Genomic DNA, 7,819 nt, shown 5'->3' with positions numbered 1-7,819 from the left:
CCATTCTTATCTAGCCAACATAGCTATTTCTTACTAGACAAAAAATCTGCTATACATGATACCTCTAGAATATGAAATATTCAGTGGTTTCAGAATGTTTATCTATAAGCACTTCATTTGTCTCCTCTTACCCCTGCTTTTCCACTTTTTACATAACAGACTAACAGGCTTTCACAGTAAATGTAGAAATTTAATTGTACCTTGGCCATGCAAGGATTCAAAAACCTATCCTACCCCCAAACTTGCCCTTATATCATAAAAAAAATTCTTACAGAATAGCAAAAGAAACTTGTTTTATAAAAGGAGACCTATGTTCTCAAGCAAAGTAGAATGATCCATTTTGTGAAAGAAAACTACTAGATGTCAAGAGCACCTTTGAAGCATGGAGACATTACTTCAAAAATGTGGCCCTGTGACAATGAAACCTGGGAAATAAAATTCAGGACAATTCAGATAGACTCAAAAGTTTAGAAACCACTGGAGGATATTGAGCAGGAAGTGGCATGAACTGACATGTTTTAGTTGGGTATGTTGTAAAGGCAAAGGAAATTTATGGAGGCTATTATAAGACTGGTAAAATAATGCAGGTAAGAGATGTGGTGGATTCTAGATATGTATTGAAGGTAATGAAGACAGCGTTTGCTGATGGATTGGGTGTAAGTGTAAAGGAAAGGGAGAGGTCAAGAATTACCCCAAAGCAACGGGAAGATGGAGGGTGCTGTATTTTATATGGATAAGATTGTAGAAACAGAAGTTTGTAAGGACAGCTCAGGATTTCGATTTTGGGCTAGTTGAGTTTGTTATGCCTATTAAATATCCAAGTGAAGGTGTCAAGTAGGCATTTGAATATAGGAGTCAAGTTCAGAGGCATGATCTGGACTAGATATATACATGTGAGAATTACCAGAGTATAGATGGTATTTAAATCCATTTGACCAAAAAAAGATCACCTAGGGAGTGAGTGTAGATAGTAAAGTTTAGAGGATAGGAAGTGAAGCCCTTTGCAACTTATAGGTTAGAGAAATGAGGAAAAAATCAACAAAAGGGACTGAGAAGGAGAAACCAGTAAACCCGGAGGATAACTAAAGGAATATGGTATCTCAGAATCCAAGTAAAGAACACAGTTCAAGGAGGAAGGAAAGATCATTTGTGCCAAATGCTGCTGCTTAGGTTTAGTACAGAGAGAGTTGATCATGAAATCCAAGTTATCAGTTTTAAACTACATATATCTGTGGACAATTCTTTTTTCATAGAATTGGCTATGATCTCAACAAAGCTGTTTGTCATTTTCAAATATTCTGAGTAAAAGAATTTTTTCAGGTGTTGCTATAGTCAATATCTAGACTGTGGACTTGATCTATTAGTGTTAAGATTTCGGTGTCAAAGAATAAGCCCTATGTCTTAGAGAAAGCTGCATTATCATGGTTTGTTTCTATCTGGTTAGATTATAGATTTCAGTAACATGAGGAAGAAACATATTTTTCCATGAAAGGAAAAAACCCCACACATTTGCTTGAAGGCTTACCACTGCCTTTTCTCCAATTTGGTGTAAGAAATTTTTCTCTTCTAGCTATTTGCCCTATGAACTTTAAGTTTCTGATAGTCCAAGTTTATATTCAGAATTCTGTTGGCAACTGTAATAAGTAGAATTAGATATACATTTTTTTTCTAGCAAATGATCCTGAGTTATATAAATCTCATTTATATAAATGTAAATTTAAAGAAATTTTTAAGTATAACATAAATGATATATCTAAAAATAGAGGCACTATATATAGTATATTCACCACTATTAAATAGTTAAAATATTGTATAAAGCAGATATAAGGCTATATAATTTGAAATTTAGGGAAAAATCACAGTATTTTAAATGCCTATTTTATCTCAGATCTTTAGTTTATCAAGACCATATTTATTTGTTCAATCACATTAATAATGGAATAAATGAATTTGCTTGTTTTTACTTTCTTCTTTGGAAGACTTGGCTATCTAGGTGGAGAAATGCCACTTAAATATTTTACACAAGAATAAATTTTGTGGATGCAACTAGAGATTATCAAACTAAGTGAAGTAGGTTTAAGAGAAAGAGAAAGACAAATACCATATGATATCACTTAAATGTGGAATCTAAAATATGACACAAGTAAACCTGTGAACCAGAAAGAATCAGGGATATAGAGAATAGACTGGTGGTTGCCACGGGGCCTGATTGGGAGAGAATTGGATTGGGAGTTTGGGATTAGCAGATGAAAATTGGTATATACAGAATGAATAAATAACAGGGTCCTATTGTATAGCACAGGGAACTATAGTCAATATCCTGTGATAAACCATAATGGAAAAGAATATGAAAATGAGTGTGTATATATCTGTGTGTGTGTAACTGAGTCACTTTGCTGTACAGCAGTAATTAACACAACATTGTAATTCAACTGTACTTTGATAAAAAAGAAATTAAACAAAGAATAAATTTTGTAACCTCAAACAATGCTAAGATATGTTTTAACCTTTAAGTTTTATCTCTTGTTGCCAATTTGTGTAATTAGTGCATGGAGACATGAGGCATGGGACAACACATATATATATATGTATTTTTCCAAATAATTAATTACAACATGCAAGATCTAACTGTATTTCTATGGGCAGCATTTGATAATATTTCAGTTGACATTTGACCTCAGGTTCCTCAACTGAGAAATTGATATAGAAAGGTAAGGCTTTATTTCAGGGCTCCACCCAAAGCTGCTGATGATTACATTTCAAAAGATTTCCTCTGCAGTTTTTCCACTGCCTTCACAGGAGCTCTGAAGCACTTGGGATGAGACACCATTTCCTTTATTTACGGGAAATGTTGCTAAGTTGGGGCCTCTATACTTACCATGACATTTTGCTTCAGAAAGATAGGAGAAAGAAAAATAACCAAGACTTTGGCAGATGGTTTCTGCATGATTATGGAGCAGGGTTACCTGAAAAGTGGTGTGTCCTAGGAGAATAGCAAGAGTGGGAACAGAATAGTTATAAGGTAATTACTGTCTCTAGATATTCTGGAAAACTATTTAAATAGAGAAATTTCTAATTTTATTTTAAATGCTACTATTATAATACTTTTAATAAATGATTACACAAATATGAGAGTTAGTATTAAATTATGCTTTTCTATGAATAAGGCATTGGCTCTTTCAGTCAACTGACCACTCTTGATTTCAGCTACATCTGAGAAATGACAGGAGAGTTCCCTGAAGTGAGCAAAAGTGACATAGCAACAAAGTTACATTTCTTCACATTTGAATCCTTCTCTCTTTGCCCTAAAAATACATAGAGACATTTCATTGCTTAAGGAAGAACTTCTTCACAGAATTTGCAGAACCCAAGGATAATTCTCCCTTTGTATTGTTGTGCATGTTTTGCCAGCACATGTCAATACTACTTAGCTCATGTTATCCTGCCCTGGAAGACGTTTGGATTTAATTTCAGGATTTCCAAAGAAATCATTAGCAACAAAAAATAAATTGTGAAAATGACAGGGTCTTTTTTTCATAAAGAATTAATAAAATTGGAGATGGCATTTACATTTTCTATTTAAAAGAAATGCAACTCTTATTTTTATAGTAACATGAAATAACACTTTTATTTTCAACATATTTATAAAACTATAAACATAAGTGCTAAAAGGAGATAATTGTGTATTTAAATAGATGCTTCATCCATCATTTATTTGAACTCTAGATCAAGAGTTCATCCTACGTAGTGGATAAAAATGGAATTTGATCTACATAATGATTAGACCAGATCTTCTTGAATACAACTGAGACTGATTATAGTAAAACATAAGCACTTAAAAAAACAAAATGACTAGAAAATGTTTGAAGATAAAATAAAAATTACTTATTGGAGAGAATACCAAATGTGCTCAAAAAACAGGTTTTTTTAAACTTCTCTTACATTATGTTATCCCATAGAAAAGGTAAAATAAATTTAAATCACAAAAAGCACTAAGAGAAATGATTCTTACTTAATTTAAGAACCAATGGAAACTTCTCAGCCACTGGTGTAGTGAATGACACATTTGACTAGAGATGAGTTACCTAGTGAACATTAGAAAGTTACTAAAATATCAAAATTTTGTGTGATATTGCAGAGACATCACATACAAAGGAGAACACGTAATTATTCAATGACCAAGATCCACGTGTAAAATTATTTTCTTTCCTAGAAAAATATGTGAATAAGTGAACTCTAGTTTTCTAAAACGAAAAGCAACTAAAAACATTGCATGGAGTAGAGAGAAGGAAGAGCAAATTAAAGACAAGAAGAAAGAACTGCAATGAGAGAGAAAGTTACAGACAGCAAGAGAGAGGAATAAAAGGAGAAAGAGAATGGGGTGAGAAACTCTCATGTACCAGAGGCAGAGTTCTAGGGAGTCAGGAGGGTACCAGGATTTAGGAGGAAATAACAGAGGAAATCTAAGCAGTTTTAAGATCAGTCTAAGATCAGGTAGTGTTGCTTATTTGGGCTTTGCACTTTTGAGGGTAATTTATCTCTGGCTGCATCATTGGTAAGCACTGCTTATAATAATAAAGATGGTGATGACAAGAACTAACATTTCAAAGAATTTACTGTTTCAGGAACTGTGCTGAGTACTTTACATGCATTGTCTCTTGGGACATTTACAATAACTCTACAAGAGTTTACAGATGAATAAACTAATATTCAAAGAGATTAGGAAATTTGCTCTTGATCACAAGGCTAGCAAGGGTTTGTAAAGACAGGCTATGCATAACTGATTTCCAGCTCCAAAGCCTGGGTCATTATTGCTTTTGCTCTGCTATCTCTCCAAAGGTTCTTCAAAGGAAAGGGTCCATCATAAAAGAAATAATACATTTTAACCATGGATTTTTTTTTTCTTTTTCTTTTAGGGTACCAAAGTACTCATGCCTCTAGCTTTGGTGTAGCACAGAATTACTAATCAGAGACAAATGTTTCTATACCTCTTTTTAAGGTATCCCTGAGGTTTACACCAGAAAGGATGTTTGTGAGTAGAAGGGGAGGAGGGACAAAGAGGCACTCAACTTCTCAAAATGAAGATAGGAAGAAAGGGGAAGAAAGGGAAAAGGCAGGGAGAAAAGGCCAAAAAGAGAAGAAAACCAAGGCAGAGAAGCAAAAATAAAAAAAGAGAGTTATTGAAAATTATTGGAAAGTTAGAGATATCCTCTAATAAGAAGAGGAGGCTTGCATAACTGAAGTTTGATACCAACAGTGTGCAGTTATGTGAGGTGAAGAATGTCTGTGAATTGCCTAATACATAGATACTCTTCTAACTTTTAAGTGTATTAATAAGTTTAAAGTACATCAATTCTATAAACTAGGTCCTATTATTATTCCTACTTAACAGAGGAGGAAACTAGATCACAGAAAGTTGTGACAGCCACAAGAGTCCCACCCCTAAAGGTGGCAAAGCTGGGATATGAAACCTGGGTTGACTTCATAATCTGAAAGATTCCATAAAATGTAAAAATACAAATATTGATTAGTGCCAATAAATCTCTTTCCTCCCTCCACTCAAGCATGGTAGCTTTGAGTAGGGCTAGAACAGTTCTTTTCAAATAATATTAATATGTATGAAGATCGCTTATAGACCTTGTTATAATCCAGATTCTGATAGATCTGGACAGGGGCCTCTATTCTGCATGTCTGATAAGTTCTTTTCAAAATGATTACAGAAGACAATTTAGGTGATACATACAAACTTTATTTAACACTTCATGAAGTGGTCTCCTTTGGGAGAATTGCAAAACAGGGCAGAAGGCAGAAAGCTTTTATAGGATAAAGAATAAGGAACAAGGAAGAGACACATAGAAAATATCTGATTGGCTGCGGCCACAAAGCCAACCTTGTTCAGGGTGAGAAGGAACAAGGAAATAAGCATGGAGCCCAGAGCTGCTTGGTGTTTGGGGACTGGCTGACTGGATATACCATGTTTCTGGTCAAGTGGAGCACTTACAGGGGCATGAAATTTAAAATTTAAGCTTCAGTTTGCTGACGTGTCAGCCCCTGGTAGGAGCAGCTCCATCTTGGGTTCAGAAAGTTCTTTCAGCAGTTCCTATGTGATCCTGATGCTATTGGTCCCCACACAACATGATGTAGTGAGGGTTTAAAATGTTACTGTAGGCTCCTGAAAGGAGTGGGGTGGGGGCAATGTGAAATGACAGGGAGAATGGCAAGGAAGGATTTAAGCACTGATTTATGGTTAAAACACATGATTGATAATTCCTAGACCTTTAGGGATGAGGTCATCACACTGAATAATTTACTTTAAAAAGGAAGTCATGCTTGAAGGGACCTGTAGCTTGGTTACACAGTAAGCCAGTGATGACAGCTCGTGGCTCTTGTTCCTCACCCTTTTTTCTGTTTATTCTGCTACAGCAATTCTGAAGGATGTCACACTCATTGTCTAACTTAACCATTAAGGAGGATTAATCATGCCTACTTTTTAAGAAAGGGATTTGAGAACCTTGTCTTTTAACCTTCATTAAAATATATTCCTGATTTGAAGAAATGTGGTTATAAATGAAAGGAAAGGGCTTTGTATTAGACAGGGTTCTCCAGAGAAACAGAATCCACACACACACATACACATACACATCTACATATTCACACACTCACACAAAAAAAATTTATTATAAAAAATTGGCTCAGGCCATCATAGAAACTGAGAAAGTCCCAAGATCTGCAGTGGACAACTTGGATACCTAGGATTGAGATGGTGTAAGTTTCAGTCCAAAAGCCAGCAGGTCTGAGACCCAAGAGGAGCTGCTTTTTCAGTTTGAGTTCAAAATCTGGAAGAAACCCAAGTTCCAGCTCCAAGCATTCAGTCAGGTAGGAGGAGTTTCCTCTTACTCAGGGAAGAGTCAGACTTTCGTTCTATTTATGCCTTTAACTAATTGGATGAGAATAACCCACACTGGGGAGTGCAATCTGCTTTACTTAGTCTACTGATTCAAATGTTAATTTCATAAGAAAACAAACAAGCCCTTACAGACACACCTAGCATAATCTTTGACCAAATATCTGAGTACCCTTGTGGCCCAGTCGAAATGACACATAAAATGGACCATCACAGGCTTTGAACATTTGACTTAATATATTTGAAACAGTTTATATAGAAATTTGTCAGTTTTGTAGTCACACTTCAATCTTGAATGAATCAAGGCTATAAAAATCCTGACAAACTATACCTGATCTAATTTCATAACACTTAGTGATCAGCGTTGGGAACAGTATTCTTATTCTTCAGGTGCCCAACAGGTGGTGCTATGCATTAATTTACTATGTGAGTGCCAGGCTGATGGCGGTGCTGATGGTGAGGATGAGGATAAGGATGAGGATGATTTAGTTGCCTCCTTTTGTGAAGAAAAATTAATATAGCAATCTTAGTTTAGCAATAAGTTGAAAACTGGAATTATTCACAAGCCAGTAACTATTCAAGTCTCAGTTCTCCTACCTCACAACTCTTTGACTTTGGGAAAGTTACCTCACCACTGAAACTGCAGTTTATACCTCTAAAAATATGGAAAATAAATAGGACCTTTCCCTTATTGTGATCATTAGTTGAAACAATACATAAGAAGGCCCCTATCCTGGTGTCTAGCACTTAATAAAATATCAGTAAATGCCACAAATTGTTGCTGTCATTTCTAAAAAAAAAATTTTTCCTAAAATACTGTTCTCATTATATTTAGCATGTATAGAATATTCTGCATTTAATATGTTTCACATTTGAATAAAGTCCTCAAAGAACGTGTACCAGAAGAAAACATAT

Source organism: Hippopotamus amphibius, chromosome 8 (genome assembly GCF_030028045.1).
Source record: "Hippopotamus amphibius kiboko isolate mHipAmp2 chromosome 8, mHipAmp2.hap2, whole genome shotgun sequence".
Taxonomy (NCBI): domain Eukaryota; kingdom Metazoa; phylum Chordata; class Mammalia; order Artiodactyla; family Hippopotamidae; genus Hippopotamus; species Hippopotamus amphibius.
The sequence above is the reverse complement of the archived record's forward strand: the minus strand, read 5'-3'. Positions refer to the sequence as shown.